Source organism: Aulonocara stuartgranti (assembly GCF_965226115.1).
Source record: "Aulonocara stuartgranti genome assembly, chromosome: 14".
NCBI classification, from domain to species: domain Eukaryota; kingdom Metazoa; phylum Chordata; class Actinopteri; order Cichliformes; family Cichlidae; genus Aulonocara; species Aulonocara stuartgranti.
Window position 1 is genome coordinate 29,135,901 of NC_138950.1, and position 15,933 is coordinate 29,151,833.

Genomic DNA, 15,933 nt, shown 5'->3' on the forward strand with positions numbered 1-15,933 from the left:
GTAATGGAAATCATGAACTGTTTTTCAGAGGTCATAGATCAAATGAGCAGTAGAGTTTTTCTCACAGAATGGTTCTTTCACATAGAAAGCAGTGTGTGCTGCAGGTTTAGCAAATGGCCCATCATTTGTATCTCCAGTGTCTGTTGAAGTGTACAGTATCTGTGTGTGTGCATGACCGTCGGTGCTCTCTGCTCACTCGGGTTCAGAGGTACAGGGAGGAGGCTCAGCAGGAGTAGAGGCAGCTGCTTCATCACAAACATGCCAGGTGCAGGCGGTAAAGGCCCTTTCTGTTTCCTCTCAACCCTCCTGCCAAAGCCATAGAACTCTGCCGAGGTGAACCAGACAACACAATATAGACATTTTTCCCTGTTCCTACATGGAAACACAAGATCAAACGGGCATTTTTTTTTGGCATAAATATGTATATCATATCGGACTCAGTTTGTTCCTGTTATTGTTTTTGCACTGTACTTGTCATCCATTCCAGTGAAACGATGCAGAAGGTTGTAGGTTGTGCAATAGTGCCATCTAGAGGTGAAGTAACATCACACTGCCCGTGCTCTTGTCTCGTCACGGTGTTTGCGTGTTTCTCCCTCTCTGCACACTCAGCGTTATATTCACAATATGTGGAAAATATATTGATATTGAATGTTCAAATATGAGGATATGTATAATGTATAGGTTGACTTTGCTCTACCTACACTTCTGGCAGAGCAGCAGTTGCAATGCGAACACATAATTAAACGGTGTATTTATAGGAACAGATTTCTTGCCTATGGCAGACAAAGTGATTTTAAACGTGTAAAAGGTTTCATTCACAGATGATTTATTACTATCACACCCTGGAGACTTTATAAAGAGCACTGCTGCAAAAGCAGCCTAAACAAACTTGTACAGTAGGTCACGCTGGTTTAGTTTTTCATCAAAATGCTTTTTTTCTTTTACTATTATTTTTGAAAACGTTACAGCACTGGTGGACATTTCCTACCAAATAAGAACTAGACACTACTGTTATGTAGTGGTTAATTGGAAAACTGTTTTATCACGAATTTCTTATTTAGAAATAATTAAAATTTTATTTGATGTTTTTTTTTTTTTGGATGGATACTGTTATTGCAGTGATGCTGTAATTAAACTGTCTTCACCCCAGTAGAATAATTGCATGACTCCATCACTGAAGTGGAGGGTTTGCTTTGGAGGGGAAACGCACAGTGTCTCTTTAGTAGCATGGTGGTTGGATCCCACATTTGTTTCTTATGTAACATTGTAAATAGCTGCTAAGACAGCATATCTATTGGACAAGCACATATTATACATACTTTGCACGTGCAATATTTAAACATGTAGGCTAGAGAATGACTTTCAGTTGTATTATTTATTAGACGAATACTAATTATCACTGTAAATATGAAAATCTGTACAAAACATCAAAGCATTAAGAATACTTGCAATAAAAAGAAATTTTCTAAATGGTGCTGTTTGTCTTATTATGCAGTAGACTTGAGATCTCAGTAGTTATTAGTTCAAGATCAGGACACAGTGTTTAAGGGATTGTACATTTCAAAATATAATTTACTTTGAAGCGATCTGATCCTATGCCATGACATTTAAAACATTAACATAATGCTCACTTAAATTGAAAAAAAATCTCTCACTTTGTGATTTTTAAAAAAGCAAATAGAATGCATTTATCAAACACTTTTAGTTGATGTTTGTTATGGAGTAGTGGCAGAAATCTTTAGCCATTCCTCGTTGCCTCAGGAGCAATGATTTTATTGAACATGTGCAAACATAAATGGAAATATACGTAAAATAGAGTTTATAACAATATAACAAGCTTGAAAGTCAATATTTGGCATTGTAACTGTTATTCTTCAGTTCTAGTTTTCTTGTCATTTCCACAGGAACAGTTTTCCAGGCTTCTTGAAGGATATTCAGAGCACGTCTTTGGGTGTTGTCCGCCTTTTGTTCCGTTCTCGTGTCACAATGATCCCACACTGCTTCAGTAATATTGAGGTCTGGGCTCTGGGGAGGCCAAGCCATGACTGATGCTGTTCTATTGTATGTTTTTCTATCCAGGTATGCTTTTACTGTACTGACAGTATTTTGGGGATCATTGCTATCCTGAAAAATGATGCATTTGCCAATCACATGCTTTCCCAATGGCATTACATTGTGGATTAAAATCCATTGTTACTTTTCTATATTCAAGATTCCATCAATCAAGAGTTTCCCATCCTTAAGAATAGCTTCTTCTTCTTCTAACAATTTCTGACAAGGGTTCAGCAAACGGTAGATGAATCAGCTGAAGGGCTAGATGCACCTTTCAGGTCCTGTGTTGGGTCTTAACTCGATTTTCCCCTCTTATTTCTTAAGGACATGACTTTCAGATATTGTTAATTTGCTGTAGAGGGTGTGTGTGGTTGAAAGGCAAGGCCTGAAGAGGAAATGAGGGTTAGGTGAGAGGAATGGTGGAAACATTGGGGTAAAACTTGGATTCACTTATTATTAATTATTAAACACTTATTATTAATGGAGCAGTAACACTGAGAAAAAAATCATCAAACTTTTACTCCTACTGACAAAATTAATCAAAAGCATTTTTAATTATGAACATTAAAAGTACTATTGAATGGGAAAAATCACATCTATCTGGATTTCTTTGCTTGTTGATTTCCAAACTAATATAAGTATTTTTCTGTACCTTTGCACTGATTTAACTGCTTTAACTGAATTTATCCTGCCAATGCTTTTTTGCATGTGCCCTTTGCTGCTAGAAATCAGATCATCTTTTTCATATAAATCTATGTACAAAAAAATACATAGATAGCTTTTAAAGCTGGAATCGGTCTTTGACTTTGCCTTTATTCTTCATTGCTGTATTACCTTTCCTCCTTCTGACCTTACTCTTTATGGCCACTTTTAGCATAAATATAGCATCTGGTTTAGCAAACCTTATAAAGGGAAAATCGATCTGAGGAATGGGAACAAAGCAAAAGTCATCATGAACGTGTCAGTTGAGGCTGTTAATCAGTGGGATACTGCAGGTCACCCTGCTTAAAAGCTGTCCCAATCCCTCTTTACGTGAAGCCTTTGCTTTTATTATATACTTCATATAACATATCATATTTATTTCTAACCACCATGACACCACAAGAGGGAAGCATTAGGCACTGAGATGGTGAAACTGCAACTGATAAAAATGCAGTTCATACATATAATGCAGCAAGCTAATCGATCTGTTGAAATTCACAAACACTTCTGCAGAGTAGATACATTCATTTCATTTTGTAGAATAAAAATATAATTTCCTGCCTTGTTTAGTATCACTATAATAGAAGGACACCGGCGCTAACAGTAAAAGTAAAAGTAAAAGCTATTGATACCAATTATTTTTATACTATATCCTCACTTCACAGTGAGAACCAAAATCTGTTTCTTCTTTCTTTTGTACTAAACATGTTCTCACACTCTGGAGCCATTTTGGTGCAAAGTCAGCAAATTTTATAATTTATAAATTTTTCAATTTTATATTTTATATTCCCCTTGCCATAAGAGCTGGGTAACACCCAAATTTCTCATCTGTGCAGTATTAAAGGTTTATCCTATTCTATTCTAAAACTTTAAAACTGTTTTTATTCTAGTATATAACTTTTATGATCACTGAAATTAAAGTTAATATAGATATAGCTTAAAAATAATTGGACAAATAAGTGCCTGGAGATGTTACCAAAATGGCTCCAGAGTGTGAGAACATGTTTAGTACAAAAGAAAGAAGAAACAGATTTTGATTCTCACTGTGAAGTGAGGATATAGTATAAAAATAATTGGTATCAATAGCTTTTACTCAACAATGAACACATAAGGTGAAGTAAACGTAAATCACAGTCTGATAAAAACCCTTTAATAAAGCACATTCAGTACATGTTCTGAAGCTATTACTCTGGCTCTGTTTGGGGTCATTGTCACGCTACAGAATGAACTTAAGCGATCTGATTATTTTGCATGATAAAAGATCTAATTGTAGTTCTAGTCTCTAGTTTTGACATGCTCTCTGCAAAAAAACCCCCAAAACAACAAAAACTAAAACAGCGGGATGCTTCACCATGCTTCGCTGCCAACATCTGTGCCTAAAGAGTTGTGCACAGTATTGTGTGTTGTATCATCTGTTACCCTTGCTGCAGTGGGTTTTATGAAATTGTCACATTTTCATACAGTGTTGCTGTTCTGTCAAGTAATTACATCTGTATCTCTGCTGCTTTTTTCCCGAGGCAGAGCAGAGAGCAGGCTGGGGTGACAGCTGCAGTGACACTACCCTCCAATCACAGAAAACATACAGCGCCACATGGTGCATATTAGAGCAAAATCATATTTGACAACTGTGAGTTCTCTGCTCTGACATTAAACCATAACCTCTTTCATTAAGTGCTCACAGGGAGCTGCAGGACACTGCTGGTCAGAACAATGCAAACTATGATACAATAATGTCAATGAATTACATTCATTTTCTAGATTTTTTGTCATCCTTTAAAAATAGCTCCATTTTTTTACATGCTAAAATCTACAAATTATACAAATTTCCATCCCCATAAATACAACCTTATCTAAGTAACGCAGTGAGTTTATTTGATCAGTTTGTCCTTGTTAGCATTTACTGCTGGCTTACATTTAGCAGGACTTTAACCAACATATGGTAATCCTATTTCACGCCAGAGAACGATGAGCAGTCTCTTCGTTAAGAGTCTGATCAGCATTCAGTGTTATGTTAGCATGCAGGCTCTGTCCCTCAGAGCCGCCTCACTCCTCTCTCCCCCTCTCTGCTAGAAACAGGCCCTTGTGCTCCCAGCAGTCTCCTCCTGTTTTATTTACATCTTAAGCATTTAAGCTGATGCTTCATCCAGAGCAGTTTAGCGAGAGTAAGCAGTAGGAGGTCAGTGTCTGATTCAAGGACACTATTTACAGGACATATGGTTGCTTCAGGATTGAACCCATAACTTGTCATTTATAGAACAGTCCCTTTAATGTTCGGCCACCTGGCTGCTTTATTTGTGGCTGGGTAATATTGTGTAGAAGCGCTTTTATAAAAAATGTGATGAAAGTACTCTTAAGTCGAGTTGGTGTAAGTTACAGCAGATGCCATGCAGCTGGAAGCTGAGGGTGAAATCTCTTTTGAAGTAGTCTATTTTGGGGGATGATTTTGAGGACTAATCTCACAGCATGCCGAAAATATTTTGACCACAACCATGAAAATGGATGGAGCAGTTAAAAGGAGAGCAGGCCAGCATGGTAGCTCATCTTTGCTGTCTCTACCTTATTTATAGTCCAGAAAAGCAAAATAAAGCATGAGTTTAGCAGCAAAAAATTACAAACAAGCTTGAAAATAAAATTAAACTGAAAAAAATAAGCATACTAATTAAAGTATGACAAATTTAAAGACTGCAGATGTATCCTAAAACACAGTAACAAAGCACAACCCAGGAAACCAGTTGTTTATTGGAAGACAATCTTGGGAGCAAAAATCCAGCTGATCACACTTATGCAATTTAATATATGACATCATATACATCTCAGTACGTTAATAATTTCAGCCTTTAAGGCCTCCTGCATTTCCACTATTGGTACTTTTGTGCATTCCTGATTCAATCCTCCTCTCTCGTTCATGTTCCAACCCTTTGTCCAAAAAAGTGCTTCCTATGTTTGACTAGGTTTTCAGTAGTTATGGCACACAGCAGTTAACCAAATAAATTAACTTAGCGCAAAGAAACTTTGTACCCAACTGCTTACAGTACTTCATGCTACGAGATATATTGCATCTGATGCTACAGAATGCTTGGTGGAAAAATAGCAATAAAAGTCAGAATCCATAAAACATAGAAGTGAGATTTAGCCCAGAGTCCTTGTTGGGGTGATTTGAAAAAAAAAGTACACCAAGTAATATTTTTAGCATATTTTTCTTCAAATTATAAATATTTACAAGGATTTGAATTTTCTGAAAAACATAAGAATCACTTTTCAGGCATTTTTGCTAAACTGTGTAAAATTTTCTCCTGTCACGAGTAGCCATTCCTTAATTTCTAAGTACCATAGACCAGCGGTCCCCAACCCCCGAGCCATGCACTGGTACCGGTCCGTGAGTCGTTTGGTACCGGGCCGCGAGTGTTGAGGTTCAGGTGTGCAATTTATGGTTTACCGGGGGTTTTTTTCTTCGTTTTATCGTTCATATTTATTGTTTTTATCGTTACCTCAGTTCCCCTGTGTCTTTTCCCGTGTGTTATGAACACATTTTAGTTATTTAGGGCCGGTCCGTGGCACAAAATGAATGAAATATTGCAGAAAGACTGATGGAAGATGGAAACTTTTTTTCCCCTTCACATAAGAAAGAACACGCTTTTGGTCGATTAAATGTCTACTAAAACTTAAACACTGTAAAGAAGTGGCACACAGGAATTATGGCAACATCACATTGAAAGTTTGTAAAATTCATATAGAGAAATGGTCCTCATGCTAAACTTTCACCACGTTGAATGTCCATGTTTTTAAAAAAAAACTAACAAAAACAAAAAAACATCAATTGTTTCCAAACCACCTCATCACTCGTCTCCTTAAAGCCATCTATTTTTGAGTCTTATTTCAAAAGCTAAGGAGCCCCCGCATCATTGATTGTCCACTGGCCAAGGTAACGTCAGGTGACAGCTCTTGGAAATAGCCTTTGTAATTGGTCCCAATGAAACTGGCCAGGCGATCACTGCTTCATAGTGTTCTTGATGGTCCACCTCTGCCCCGAGCAGGGCTGCAGGACCAGCAGGTGGCCGGAGTAAACATTAGCCGGCACCACCTCCAGACAGCGTCCAGTAGCCCGATTTATGATCGATTCGTTCTGCAAGGCAGAAGGAGATACAATACTTTGGTTTTAACAGATTTCACAGATGGTCTGTGAACAATGCGTGATGGTGACAGAACAGTATGTAACCAGACCGGGCCTTATGTGAACTGTTGCAACCTCTTTCTTAAACAAATGGCACTAACTTTTTACCTTACATCTATATAAAATAAGTAAGGTCTCCCTATTTCCCTAAGACTTCTACGTCTGCAGGACTCTTCACTGCTTGTCCTGCTGTGTGACAAAGAATCGATGTGGCAGAAGGTCTGCAGCATCACTGTTCAAGCTCTCCTCTTCCCGTGCTACAGGCTGTAACTCTTTAGTTTTTAAAGGTTACCCAAACAGAACTAAAAGACCAACAGAAAATTGACTTACAAAAGGTTTTTCACATTAAAAGAAAAAGAGAATCAATGCCAAAGTAAAAGGTATATTGAGTCGCTTGTTACCCTTTAAGCAGTCTGGGTTTAGTTGTCTTAAGAGGACCCCTTATTTTCTAGCATAAATATAATTTTACAACAGTTATTGTTCATATTAATCATAGCCAAAGTCTCAATTTATGTGCAAATAATCCCCGTTAACCAGACTGCTTTGATTTCAGTAATAGCAGAGATGATATCCTAATATAGTCATCACAAACAGACAGATCTATCTGTGAAGTCCTACTGGCCCCGGTGTTAAAACCTTCTGTTTGTGAGGGTTTTAACACAAAGAAAGGTGGCTTCAACGGAGGTATTCGGAATATAAAGGCGGTTCTGTCAGATAAAGCATGAACTACGGGGCTGCAGCAATGCTGAGTATGAGAGAAATGAAGATTCATGCAAAGCTACTCTCATATTAGAGTCCAAGAGAAAAAAGAATGGACCCAGACATGAGCTCAATAGGTCCCTTTTAAAATCTGACATATAGATACTTTTCCTCTCAACTCTATGCCAGTAAATTTTAGTTTCTCTTATAAACACTCAGTTATATCATTGAAAAAGAGATTTCTTTACACTTCTGACCTGAGAGAAATGCCATGTCTTCTGTTTCACGTTGGTCACCTTTTCACAATTGAGGAGCTGAGGAAAGTTGCTCATCTGATCGTACACCACACAACGAGTGTCCTCACCAGTGCTGCCTAGGGGTCCCAGAAACAGCTGACCTTCTTTAGTGTAGCGTCCTAACTAAGAGGAAAACAGATACGTCACACATACAGTAAACGGAAAGTTACTGAACTGGCTGAGTGAATACTCTTCTCTTTATTAGCTAACGATGAAATAAGTATGTGATGATGTACAAGTTGAAGGTAACCTGGCAGGAATTTTCCTTGATTATGCAAGCTGTTGGGTTTTTTTTTTGCTGCTTTGAACAAGAGGATGGTGTTGTTCCCAATACTGCTGAGAGGCAAAACATGTCTTTGTTCTTCACTGAGTGCTAAACACAAAGATTTTCCTGTACATCACTGCTAATCACAGTGTTGTTTCAGCAGAGTTCTAACCCACATATAGCCCTAACATTTTATATACACCAAATTCTGCAGTTTTCTCAACTTGACAGAAAGAAAAAGCAGAAGTGAGTCAGATTCTTCCCGCTCTGTTTTCTAACCTTTGTGTCTTTCACTTCAGCTTTTTCGTTCAGATTAATAGTAATTTCCACTTTAGCAGTGCAGATAAAACAGTTCCTTTGGTTGCATCTAGCTCTGAGGCTTTGAGTGTGCTGACGATAAAGACTGATTGGGAAATTGTTTATATCGCATTCTGTTCCTAACAAAGCATGAATAGTGGTTGCAATGCCTTGCAAAAGATATAAAGATAAAGCTTTCCATCAACCACCCAGTCAGCCCAGTTTGGGTCTTTTTGCAGAGTAACTGCATCCTGTTTGCAGTACATCATACAAAAGTTAGGTGATTTAACAGCGTTTGGACTCAAAATCTTAAAAAATCCCACTTGTGGTCCCTAGATGTCACTGCTTCTTCTTAAGAACAGAGTATTTATTAAAATGTTTTTCTAGTATCTTTGACCACTACAAGTTACATTCATCTTTTCACAGATATTCATATCGCACTTTATTTTATGCACTTATGTGCTTTATCTGTTTTGCATACACACCTACAGCCAGTCACCATTTAACCTAACGTGCATGTCATCGGACTGTGGGAGGAAGCCGGACTACCTGGAGAGAACCCACGCTAAGACACCATGGGGTCGCTTTTATCTCCGTGGAAGTGCAAGTGTGAAAAACTGGTGGTCTAATAAAAACTGAAGACTTTTTGTTCCATCAAAAGGATAACTTTAAAAAATGCAACTGAAGCATGTCTTGTGAAGAAAGTGTGATGCGGCTGTTCGATTTGTATTGTTGATTGTCATTTATGCTTAGAAATATTTACTTATATATGCTTAGAGTTTTGTAATTAATTGTAGATTGGTAGAGGTTTTGATCCTTGATAGTCTGCAAACTGTGTGTGTATTAGACAGCACTTTGGGAGCATGAGAGGTCATACCGTGTTTTATTGTTTTACGGTAGGATTAACGTAGTTGCGTCTGTTCTAGTCTAGTCTTTGTTTAGATGAACTGCAGGACTTCCTCACCGTGTTATCTAGGATGAACCATCTAGGGTGAGGGGGAGGCTACCCTCTTCCTGACCAAGGATGTTTGACCCTTTGATCAGCAGTCCACACACACACACACACACACACAGACACACACACACACACACACACACACACACACACACACACACACACACACACACACACACACACACGCACGCAGTAAGGATGGGCGGACATGTCTCAGCCTCCACCACTCTCAGCACTGGAGCCCCCCAGGGGTGTGTTCTGAGCCCCCTGCTGTACTCTTTGTACACATATGACTGTGTGGCCACTACCAGCTCCACCACCATCATCAAGTTTGCTGACGACACCGTCGTGGTGGGCCTGATCTCTGATAACAACGAGACGGCCTACCTGAAGGAGATTAGGAATCTGGAGAACTGGTGCCAGAGGAACAACCTCCTTCTAAACGTCAGTAAGACAAAGGAGCTGATAGTGGACTTCAGCACTAAGCAGGAGAGGAACTACCAGACCCCCGTCATCAACGAGTGCCCAGTGGAGAGAGTGGACAGCTTCAAATACCTCGGAGTTCACATCACGCAGGACCTGTCATGGTCCTGTCACATCAACACCGTGGTGAAAAAGGCCCGTCAGCGTCTCTACCACCTCAGACGCTTGAGAGACTTCCAACTGCCCTCCAAAGTGCTCAGGAACTTTTACTCGTGCACCATAGAGAGCATCCTGGCGGGAAACATCTTAACCTGGTTCGGGAACAGCACCATGCAGGACAGACGAGCTCTACAGAGGGTTGTGCGGTCAGCTGAGCGCACCATCCGCTCCGAGCTCCCTGACCTGCACTCAATCTACAGCAGGCGGTGCTGGACCAAGGCCAGGAAGATCGTGAAGGACCTCAGCCATCCCAACAACAGACTGTTCTCTCTGTTGAGGTCAGGAAAGCGATTCCGCTCCCTGAAGACCAACACAGAGAGACTGAGGAGGAGCTTCTTCCCGCAGGCGATACGGTCTCTCAATCACACCACCACACAGTACTGACCCACACATACAGTTCTTACACACACACTGGACTTTCTGGACTTTGTTTTTGCACAACACTGGTCACTATATTCTTCATTTCCGGTTAATACTTGTACAGCTGCTGTTATTGTGTATATATTTATTTATATTTAGATTTCTTCATACATTCTTATATAGTTCTATACTGTGTATTGGTGTATTTTGTTGTACAGTTATTTTATTTTCAACTTTAATTTATATATTTTATCTTATTCTTCCCAGTTAAATTTACCCTTCATTCTAATTTGTGTTGTACAGTTATTTCATTTTTAACCTTAATTTATATTTTATTCCTTCCTAGTTAAATTTACCCCTTTTTAATTTTTCATATTTATTTCCTACCTTATTCATAGCCTTTCCTTTTTTGTTTTCTTTAGGTCACGAGCAGTTGTCCAAGCATTTCACTACATATCGTACTGTGTATGACTGTGTATGTGACAAATAAAATTTGAATTTGAATTTATTACTCTTTGTGTGTATGTAGACGTCATATGTTAACGAACTTATGCATATTCATGTAACCTCAATAAAAGGACAGTGGTACGGGAGGACGGACGAGAGCAACTGGGGCCAAGCGAAGGAACGGCGATTGTCCGGTTCTCTCCCGTGCACGAGTAACATGAAGCTTGCCTACTTCGTGTCTTGCTTTGCAGTGTAATTATATTGCCTTTAACGTTCCAGCGGATGGGTTCAAGCTACAAACCTATCAGCGGCACTCATTTTTCCAGAATTGAATTGAAATTTTAGCTCCTTTAGCATTTTACCACTGAAGCCTTGACTTTCTGCCTAAAGCACCTGTTTACCACTGTGAGCTAAAAAGAGAGGCCCTTAGGGCTGAAGGGATGAAGAGCTGACACTGGCTGACTCAGGGCTTCAACACAAAAAGTGCAAGACACAATTTTATTCTGACAGCAGAACTCGCTCCTTGGAGGATTTCAGCTGAGCCTGTGATTGAGACACAGCTGCAAATCACATCACCGGAGAAGCTCACTGTATGTTTTCATGAGAAAGCAAAGCAACTGGAAAAAGATGGAGTATACTCTTTAGTATGGTGGTGAGGAAGAGTGTTGTACCTGAGGACCCCACCCATGGCATGGGTGCAGGGTGGCTGTGTGGTTCTCCTTCACACCCTGATCCATACACAGGTGGCTTGCTTTAGAATTGCGGACCTTAAATACACAAAAAAAAAGAGTCAGACTTAATTCATAAAATATGAATATTCCCCAAAATAATTACCGATTAAAAATGTATAAAGGCTAAAAACAAGGATGTGTCAGTGTGGATCAGACAAAGTTCTAAATCTCATTTATTTTCTATTAACAGCTGAGAAGATGTGGATGTACATGCTGTCTGAGTCCCTGCTTTCTTGTTATATTTTGGTCTGTGGAGGAGATACAAGTTTCTTAGGACTTTGTGTAAGTATCATTTATTTAATTTCAGTGGTTTAATTTGTACATCAGATCTTACATCTACAAACTTACTTTTTCCTGTGTCTTTGTCCTTCATGGCTCACCTCACCGTAGAACAGCGTATCGTTGTACCTCCTCATCTCTGGGTAAACGTTGTCTAGGTACCAGTGAAAGCTCTTACATTGCAGACTCTTCCTCAGTGCAACCCTCTGTGATATGTCTCCGTAATCAATACCGTGGTTCTGCAAGAGCAAAGGAAGTTATTATGCCTAAAGTCTCTACATAAATTGTGGAACCAAAAGAAAAACTGTTTGGCTCTGAACATGGACATCTGATAGTCACAAACAGACAAGCATGACTGACAGCATCCTCTCTAAGAGAGGTCTTGGTGCAGAAAAATGCCGTTCTCACCTCCATGGGGATGTTCCAGGCCAGGTAGACATTGGACTTGTACTCATCCATCCAGACCTCTGCCACACGCAGGGCATTAAGGCGTGTGTGGAAAGCTATGTTACTGTGGTAAGGTTTCTTCATTCGTGCAATATGAGCCACTCTGGAGCAAGGCAGCACCTCCATACTGCCTCCACACAGCCACACCTGTGGGTAGTAGGAGTATGAATTAAAGCTCACAATAATATACTGCTGGCTGCTGGGCAGCAGGAAATATAAATAGGCAGATGCACAGTCGCCGCGATGTCCTGATTTATAAAGTCAATTACAGCTAACAGCTGGAGCATAGAGCACCTGGAAGGACGTGTTTTCTTTGTGCTGGAACTAATGAAAGCTAAATCTGTACATTTAGAAGTCCTTCTCGGTTTTTCTTCTTGTTTTCTGTTATATAAAAAATATCTAATTGTTGCTTTTATTCATTTTTTTCTAGCCAACCTTAAGGGGCATCAAGAGGAGCTGAGGTTTTCGGCACTTCAGCACTGGGTTAACTTTTAAGCTCCAACTGTGAGTATACATACATAAATGCATGTTTTTTTACTTATATTGTTTGCTGTGACAACGTATCATCCAGAGCACTCTCCCAGTCAGCGAATACACCATGATGATTCCAGGCATGTCATTAAAGATCAACAAGAAGAGACGGTCAGAAGCACAAGTCATGCTTGAAGATGTGGCCAAAACATCTTCTACAGTTCACCATGCTATTTCCCAGCTTTGATGTAGGACAGCGGGCCAGAACAATAAGACATGAATGCTAGCATAGCCCCAAGAGCTACACAACAACAGAATAAAAAAAGAAGCATAAAAGCAAGCAGTTTACACAATCATAAAAGCATAAGACAACAAGTGAGTTTTGAGTTGGGACTTAAAGAGAGAGATGGAAGAGATATTTCTTAAATCAGGAGGTAGGGAATTCCAGAGTCGTGGAGCAGAGCAGCTGAAAGCCCTGCTCCCCATGGTGGCAAGACGGGGGGAAGGGACGGAGAGAGAAAGGGAAGAAGAAGATCTAAGACATCGAGATGGGGCAGTGATCTGAACCAGATCAGAGAGATATGGAGGAGAGAGATGATGAATAGCCTTAAATGTGTACAAGAGTATTTCTTCTTCCTGACCAAGATTCGTTCCTTTTGTTGCTTCTCATTAACAGAGGTCAAAGAAAGTATAATGATAAAGTGGAGAACTACTGGACATCATTCATTTTTGGTGCTAAAGGTTTAAGAATTAACTGCAGCAGAAGAGCTTCACCTGCTTGTGAAGTGGTTTAGAAAAGAAACCTCAGAGCATGAAGGTTGAATCAATTATCTCCTCATACAAACCACCCAGCAGCTGAGCTGAAAATGATATCAGAATGGCTAGAACAATGTTATGGTGCATCTAGAGCTACTGAAACAGCTCTTAATGCAAAACTTTAAAAAAGAGCTTTTTGACCTAGCAGACTTGCTATTGAAGAAATAGGAAGCTGAACAAGATAACTTCCTCCCAGGATCCTCTCTGGAAACAGCCAGTGGTACTCATCCCTTTTTCCAAAAGCTTCTACACAACCTCAGGAAAAATGGACATGCCCAAATAAGGGCATCATGTAGCTACAATCTCTAAGTTGATCAGTGGTGGAATCCAATGACCTAGCTGTAATCCTTACTTCATTCACAATGATAGCCATCAAAATCAGCAGGTCAAGACTGAGGTATCCTCTGCAGGTTTGGAGAACAAATGTGCAAAGCCAGCAACTGACCAATTAGGAACTATCCCAGCCACAGAAAAACACAGCCCTTAAACAAACACAGAGGCTTCAGAGGAAAACCCCTTGAAGAACAGATGAGAACAGGACATGGTGCTGTGAATTCATTCATGCAGGACTGTGAGTGAGATCAAACCACTGGACCCTGAATTGACCTCTCACTGTTAGGTAGAATTGTTGTGCACATCCACAAGCTTCAAAAGGAGATTAACTGCTCTCATAATGAATAATTTACCCAGAAAGTGGATCTCGGCAGGGTACTCACAGAAGAACTGAGCATCAAAATGGAAAAGAAAGAAGATTTAAGACACGTTAGGCATGGTTGTTGTTGACAGAAGGACTGGTCTGAGTATTTTGGAAACTCCTGATCTACTAGGATATTTCTGTATTACCATCTCTAGGGTTATCCCAAGGGATGGTCCAAAAAAGAGGAAATATCCAATGAGAGACAGTTCTCTGGGTGAAAATATCTTGTTGATACCAGACCCGACCAGAGACTGCTTTGAGCTGACAAGAAGGCAACAGTAAAACAGATAACTTCTTCTTAAAAACCACTTTTGCATTACTTTGAACCGTGAACCTTGAAGAATTTGGGCTAGAGCAGCAGAGGACCATATCAGGTGCTACTCTTGTGAGCTAACAGGAAAGTCTCCACAGTCAGGGGATCTCAATCAGATAGATCACCTTTGGTATATGACGCAATGGGAGATTCCCATCGTGAATGCACAGCTGACAAATCTGCATCAACTGCATGAGGCCATCATGCCACGATCAATCTTTGAGGAATGTTTCCAGTACTTTGTTGAATCTATGCCATGAAGAATTAAAACAGCTCTGAAGGCAAAAGAGTGTCCAACCTAATACTGACAAGGTGTATCTAATAAAGTATCTGCTGAGTGTGTCCAACCCACGAGCCTTCTGCTGTGAACATAATGAAGACATGGATATCCAAGCTATCTGAACCCACGTCAAAGTGATGTGAGCGTAACAGAAACTTCAAACTGACAGGTCGCCAAACAATTGCACAGATGCAACCTATTTCACTCCTGACAAACATTCCTACTGGATAAAAAGTAGGTCCGTCAGTCTTTCTTCACACTGGGAACAATATGAAACATGTTCCATCCACAGATAAGGAGCACTACAAACAGAAAATGGGCACATAGGTTTTAAAGATAACCTATGTGTTTCTGTTACCCAAGGACACGGGTGCTAACCAACAGAGGGTATGCCAAAAAAAAACATTTTACTGCTCTCTGCCACACTCTAAGATAAATAAGCAGTACTATGATTTCATGTAAAAGATGTTGGACAACAACCATGCAAAATTGCCCCATAGAGGTGCTGATATCTACCGCTTAACATTCATTATCCCAAGAATCCTGTTAAAACCCAAACAGTCATTGATTCAAGTGCTTGTTATGAAAGAGTTTCTCTGAATGAGGGCCTTCTCCCTGGACACATCCAAACAATCCTCTTGTAAGGGTTGTAGTGAAATGTAGAAATGTTGTTGTCGCAGGGCAACTCTGGATATGTGTCCCACTGCTTTGTAGTAAAAGAGGAACAGAAAGAAATGTGGTTCTTGAGATGTGACATTGTGGGCTAGATTCATGTCTTTGCTAATACTTCATCTCCAGCAGTTGTAATATATTTATAGGTGCGTTGAAGCTGAATTTTAGCTGTTTTATTGCATCTGTACACGTTTACTTATCTAGACTTAATTTTGGGGGGAATCTTGATATTTTTGATGACAAGATATAAGAACTTTCCATTTCAGATTCAAGTTATGACCAAGTCAACTCAAAGACAAGGCAACCGTTTTTGTCTTTCTAAAAATATTTGATTGTTTAGC

The 15,933-nt window shown here is 39.7% G+C and overlaps 2 pseudogenes across 2 annotated transcripts in view; both read right to left on the reverse strand.

Annotated features, from left to right (window-relative positions):
* LOC309688212 (polypeptide N-acetylgalactosaminyltransferase 17-like) overlaps positions 1-15,933 on the reverse strand; it is a 97,247-nt pseudogene that overhangs the window by 51,902 nt on the left and 29,412 nt on the right. The gene's annotated exons all lie outside the window — the stretch shown is intronic.
* LOC309688213 (polypeptide N-acetylgalactosaminyltransferase 17-like) overlaps positions 6,543-15,933 on the reverse strand; it is a 49,998-nt pseudogene continuing 40,607 nt past the window's right edge. The window contains exons 11-15 of the transcript in view: positions 12,305-12,490; positions 11,998-12,135; positions 11,558-11,653; positions 7,882-8,043; positions 6,543-6,877 (exon numbers count right to left, since the gene is read on the reverse strand). The product of the transcript in view is annotated as a polypeptide N-acetylgalactosaminyltransferase 17-like (transcript). The remainder of the gene's footprint in view (positions 6,878-7,881; positions 8,044-11,557; positions 11,654-11,997; positions 12,136-12,304; positions 12,491-15,933) is intronic.